General features: G+C 40.7%; 1 protein-coding gene across 2 annotated transcripts in view; it reads left to right on the forward strand.

Annotated features, from left to right (window-relative positions):
* The first annotated feature begins 1,724 nt into the window (after positions 1 to 1,724).
* The window catches only part of ALAS2 (5'-aminolevulinate synthase 2), a 28,712-nt gene continuing 24,927 nt past the window's right edge, over positions 1,725 to 5,509 (forward strand). For both annotated transcript variants that reach the window (XM_007460766.1, XM_007460767.1), the window contains exon 1: positions 1,725 to 1,849. The gene's annotated coding sequence lies outside the window, so the exon portion shown is untranslated. The remainder of the gene's footprint in view (positions 1,850 to 5,509) is intronic.

The raw sequence follows: 5,509 nt of genomic DNA on the forward strand, positions 1-5,509 counted from the left end.
TACATATTTTTCTCAAGTGCACATGGAGCATTCTCCAGGATACACCATAAATTGAGCCCCAAGTCTCAGTTAATTTAAAAAGAATAAAATCTTACAAAATATCTTTTGTGGTGACAAAGGAATGAAGCTGAAAATCAATAACAAGTAAAACTGGAAAATTCACAAATATGTGGAAATGGAACAACACACTGTGAAACAATCAGTAGGTCAAAGAATACATCTCAAGGGAAATTAGAAAATACTTAGAAATGGATTAAAATGAAAATACAACCTATCAAAACATATGGGATGCAGCAAGGCAGTGCTCAGAGATTTATATTTATAAAAACATATTTTTTAAAAGAAACAATATATCAAACCAATAACCTAACTCTACACCTTAAGGATATAGGAAATTAAAATAGCAAACTAAAATCCAAAGTTAGCAGAAGGAAGGAAATAATAAAAATTTGTTATAATATTGTAAATTAAGTATATTTCAGTTAAGTAATTAATTAAATTTTTAAAATGGTGGTGGCAAGTTTATGAGAGAACAGACACACACACTCTTATGCACCATTATTGGGGATGTATAGCAAATGTATAGGGCAAATTAGCAGTATCAAAAATTTTAATGTCTATATATCCTTTGACCCAGGAATTTTTTTAGGATTCTACCATATAAAAAATATCCTCACTTAAGCCCAAAGATATTTATTGCAACATTATTCATAATGGAGGGGGGAAATCCCTGGAAGTAACTTAAATTTCCATTAATAAGTGAGTGTTTAAATAATGTTAATATTCAGATTCTTGAATAGTATGACTCCACGAAAAAGAAAGAATTTATATGGAAAGACCTACATGGCATATTGCCATGTGGTCAAATAGAAAAAAAGGAAATTGCAGATCATTATAGAGTATGATTCCATTTATGTTAATATACTATTAATGATGATAATCTGCTCCACAGATGAAATTGCCTGGTTATGACATCGTCCTGTTGCCCTAGGATTGAGAAAGGAAAAAGAAGATAGTGAGGAGAAGAAAATTACAAAGGGATAAGGAGCTGGTAATAAAAAGAGGAAACAGAGAACTTCAAATTTTTAACTGTATATCCTGAAAGGGAGAATAGTGCTTAAAGAGTATGGGTTCTGGAACCAGACTGCTTGAGTTCATAGTTGGACTCTGAACTAACTATCTGGGTAATTATCAGTTAGTTTTCTCACTTCTCTGAGCCCTAGTTTCTTCATCTGTAACATGGGAATAATAATACCTTTCTCATAAGGTCCTTATGAGGATGGGCTAAATTTATCCATGTAAAGCACTTAACAAAGGTGCATAGTAAGCACTCAATCAACATTAGCTGTTATTTCTTTGGACCAGGCACTGTGTTGTGTTTTCTGTACATGATGTTATTGAATTGTTACAATGACCTGGATGTCATCTATGGAAGCTAACTGTTACAGAGCCCTTCCCTCTGTGCTACAGTTGCCTCTGACTTTTACTGCCCTCCTTTTATAGTTGAGGAAAATGAGGGTCAGAGAGATAGATGGTTTTGCTCAAGGTGCCCTAGCCATATAGGAATGGTCTAATTCCAAAGCTCAGCAAACTCATTTTACTACTCCAGAGGGAGAAGGGAAAGAAAATAGAGAGGGGAGAGCTGGTGCTGGGTGAGGGTGGGAGACAAGAGGGGACTACATTGGGTTTTATCTCTAGCAAGGGCCTGAGATACCTTTGGGGCCAATGCAGGGCCAGGCCAGCAGAAGGCGGGGTGGGTGGAGTTGAGCCAAGGGAGAAGGGATAAAAACCAGGTCCTGACCCACAGCACCCAACCCGTCGTTCGTTCGTCCTCAGTGCAGGGCAACAGGTAAGTGTTGCTTTCAGCCTGGTGCCCTCTTTCTTGGTCTGCTTGCCCACCTCAAGGCTGTATATGCTGACTCTCTGGCCTGACTAGATCTGACTTTGTCTGTTCCTTAGAATCTGTCACTCTGTCATTTTCTTTTCCCCCCTATGTCTCTTCCTGTCTTTCCCAGGTTTCAGCTTTCCTTTGTCTTTTTTCCTCCTTGTTTCCTCTCCTCTGTTAGTTTTCAAGATCACTCACTTTACTTCATCATTCTCTGACACTCTATCTTTCTCTTATTTTTCCTTTGTCTGAGGTCTATATGTATCTTTTCCTCTAAATCTCTCTCTCACTTTCCATCTCTTTCTTCTACTCTGTATCTCTCAGTCTCGCAGTTTTTCTATCTCTTCCATTCCTTCTGTCTCCCAAGAAGAGGTCTTGTTTTTTTTTTTTTTTTTTGGCAATTCTCCATTCCTCCCTCACTTTGACTCCTTCTCTCTCCTTGGCTGACAGCAGAGCTCAATGGGTCAGACCCCAGAGGGCCAGAGGTAGGGAGAGAAAACAAAGTGAATGTGGGGTGGTGGGAATGATGAATTGGGAAGGGAGAGATTTGAGGGAATTGAGAGATGAATAATTAGCAGAAATAAGGGGAGAGGGTGGGAGAAGAATGGGGCCCTACGCTGAAAGTCAATTGATTTGTTTTCTCACCCTAATTCAGTGTGAGGCAAATCATTCACCCTTCGAAAAAAAGGGCTTGGCCTATGATTTCCACAACCTCCTCTAAGTTTGATTTCATGGTCTTCTAAATTTTTGTTTCTAAGAATTTCTGATTCTGATTCCAGGAATCTAAAATTCTTTATGATTCTTCCATGATGGGGAGAGGGTGCTAGGAAGGGAAGTAAATCCTGATGCTTCTAACTCCTGAAGAGAAGTGACCACATCCCCTCCAGACTTAACTGATTCTTTCAAAGCAGGCCACAAAGGGGAGAGAGAGATCGAGGAATGTTGCAATGAGTGGTTTCTGGCTCTCTCCTGGGGTAGAGTTGTGGTTGGCCCCTCTGATCTCTGGGACTGCAGATTGGCTGCTGACACGAGAGAGGATTTTAAAGGGTAGGGAAAATCTTCTAGTAATGCTCTATCACTTGGCCCAAAATTTCACAGTTACCTCCTTGGGTAAAAGCATTGTTTTAAGAAGACCCTGGCAAAGATTGGTGCATAAGTTGTTAAATAATGGAATGAATGAATGTATGAATGAATGAATGTTCACCAGTGCCTGAAATTCTGCTTCAGTTAGAAATCTGTTCCTGTGGTAAAGGCATTGGTTACAACTCAAAATCAAGTGTCCCAGAAAGGGACCTGTTAGTGTAGGAGAGTGGATTTATGCCTGGAGTCAGGCTCTCAATCAGGATAATGTGTAGTAATATTAGAATCATAGATCCATAGTGGTTAAGTTAGTAGGCTCTGGAACCAGATTGACTAGGTTCAAATCCTGGTTCTCCTTCTTAGTAGCTCTGTGACCTGAACAGGTTACTTAATCTTTTGGGCCCTCAGTTTCCTCATCTTTGAAATAAAGTTGATATTAGTATATAACTCACAGGGTTGTCATGAAGATTAAATAAGTCAATGTAGGTGAAGCATTTACAAAGGGGCATGGCACAGTGAGAACTCTGTGAGTGTTTGACTGTTAGAACCAGATGGAATCTATGGAGCTATCTAGTCCAATGTTTTTGGAGAACCTGAGGCCCAGAGAGGGAAAATACAGAGCCCAAGTTCATATAGTAAGTTATAACAGAATCAGGACAAGAATCAGGATGTTTCCAGACCTGGTCTGGTGTATTCATGATGTTACTTCCCTTGACTATACCTTCACTTTCCCTACATAGAAAAGGTAGAATATAAAAAATAACAGATAACACTTTTTCAGCATTTACTCTAGGATAGGCACTAAAATAACAGTAACACTTTTTCAGCATTTACTCTAGGATAGGCACTCTTCTATATACTTTATACAGATTATCTTACTGGATCTTCACAACATCCCTGTGAAGTAGATTGTCCTTGTTATTATCTACATTTTAAAGATATAAGACACAGAGCAGGGACATGACTTTTCTAATGTCCCAGAGCTAGTGAGTGGTAGAGCCAGGATTCAAATGCAAGTAGTCTGGCTCCAGAGGCTGTGTTCTTAATACCCTAAATTGCCTAAAATACTCCTTTGATTCGATTTTACTCACTCCAGTCTCATGATAGGTAGTAAGATAGAATGGAAACAGAGCCCAAGATGGGTAGGCAGAGTGAGGCAGGGCAAATTCCAGGAAAGGAGTGTCAGAACAGAGAAACTGGAACTGAAGCTTGAAAGAACTTGATAATTCAACAAATTCCAAGAAGTAGCCTATATTTTCCCAGGTCCCTGAGAATATCATGGCTAAAAGCCCCTTAGAGATGATGTGTGTACTGAACTTCTGTTTTTATACCTGGGGGTGGGATTCACCATCATCCAAAGGCAGGACTGGACTTTGCTTCCAATCTTGGGGGTTTTTCTTCACATTACATACCCCAATGTTGTCATTATTGTTGTTAATGTTGGGGTAAGGAATTTGCAGGAGCCTCGAACCTGGCCATCTGCTTTGCCTCCTCTCCCTGGGCCATCCGCCCCCTTCACCACCAATAGCTAGGGTCAGCCCCAGCCAGATGCACAGACATGATTCTAGAAAGGAACTCCTCTTCTCTTCCACACCCTGGTCTCAGCTTGGGGAGTGGTCAGACCCTAAACGTGATAAACTCTGGGAGCCTTATCTGTGGTCTGCAGGCTCAGTTCCAAGCACTTTAGCCTTTACAGGAAGGCAAGAGAAGGGAAACTCATATCTCCAGATATAAGGTAGGCATCAAATCCAATTCATTACCTACCATATGAGGTAGACATAAATACCTTACATTTGACAGCTGATGAAAGCTGAAACCCAAAGAGGGGAAGTGACTTTCCAAGAACGTCCAACAAGGAGTTGGGAAGCTGGAATTGAAATAAGAAAAGCTAAGATTTTCTTTTAGGCACTTTCCTAAAGCCTTAACATGAGTTTCATTAGTCCTTTCAACACCCCTTGGCCTTTCCCAATTTCAGGACCAACACACCCTACCGCACATACCAACATATGCTCTTATGACAGCCTGTGAGAGTTTGAGGAGGATGCTCTGGGATGGAACAAGGGGAAGAGGCTGCTTTGTGAGTTAGGAGGAGGGTGTTTGCTCTATGAGATCTAGAAGGGAGGGATATTGCTCTGTAAGAAGTGAAGGAGGTTGTCATATGACAATATGGCCACGAGCTCCTCCTGTTCACTTTTCCCTCACAACATAAAGCCTTAAATACTAGAGGTGCTGTTAGGTTTTACTAAGTAGCTCTCCTGGTGGTGGGAGGGCCTTAGCCTTATTTCCTCCATCTCTCTCCCATTATCCTGTCCCATATCTTGTCTCACCCTCTGATGCTGGATCTCTAGTTTGTCCTTTTTCTTTTAATCTGTTTCTCCCTCTTGCTATCTCTAGCTCTCTTTGTCTTTATATGTCTCAGCCCTCCCTTGTCCCAACCCCCAACCCACCTTAGCCATCTCTCTGTCTCTATCCTTTGATCTTAGCTCTAACTCAGTCTCACTCTAATCTCCCTCAGTAGGGAGGGCCAAGATCCTCTTTCACTAG

This window comes from Lipotes vexillifer, unplaced genomic scaffold (assembly GCF_000442215.2).
Source record: "Lipotes vexillifer unplaced genomic scaffold, Lipotes_vexillifer_v1.1 scaffold706, whole genome shotgun sequence".
NCBI classification, from domain to species: domain Eukaryota; kingdom Metazoa; phylum Chordata; class Mammalia; order Artiodactyla; family Lipotidae; genus Lipotes; species Lipotes vexillifer.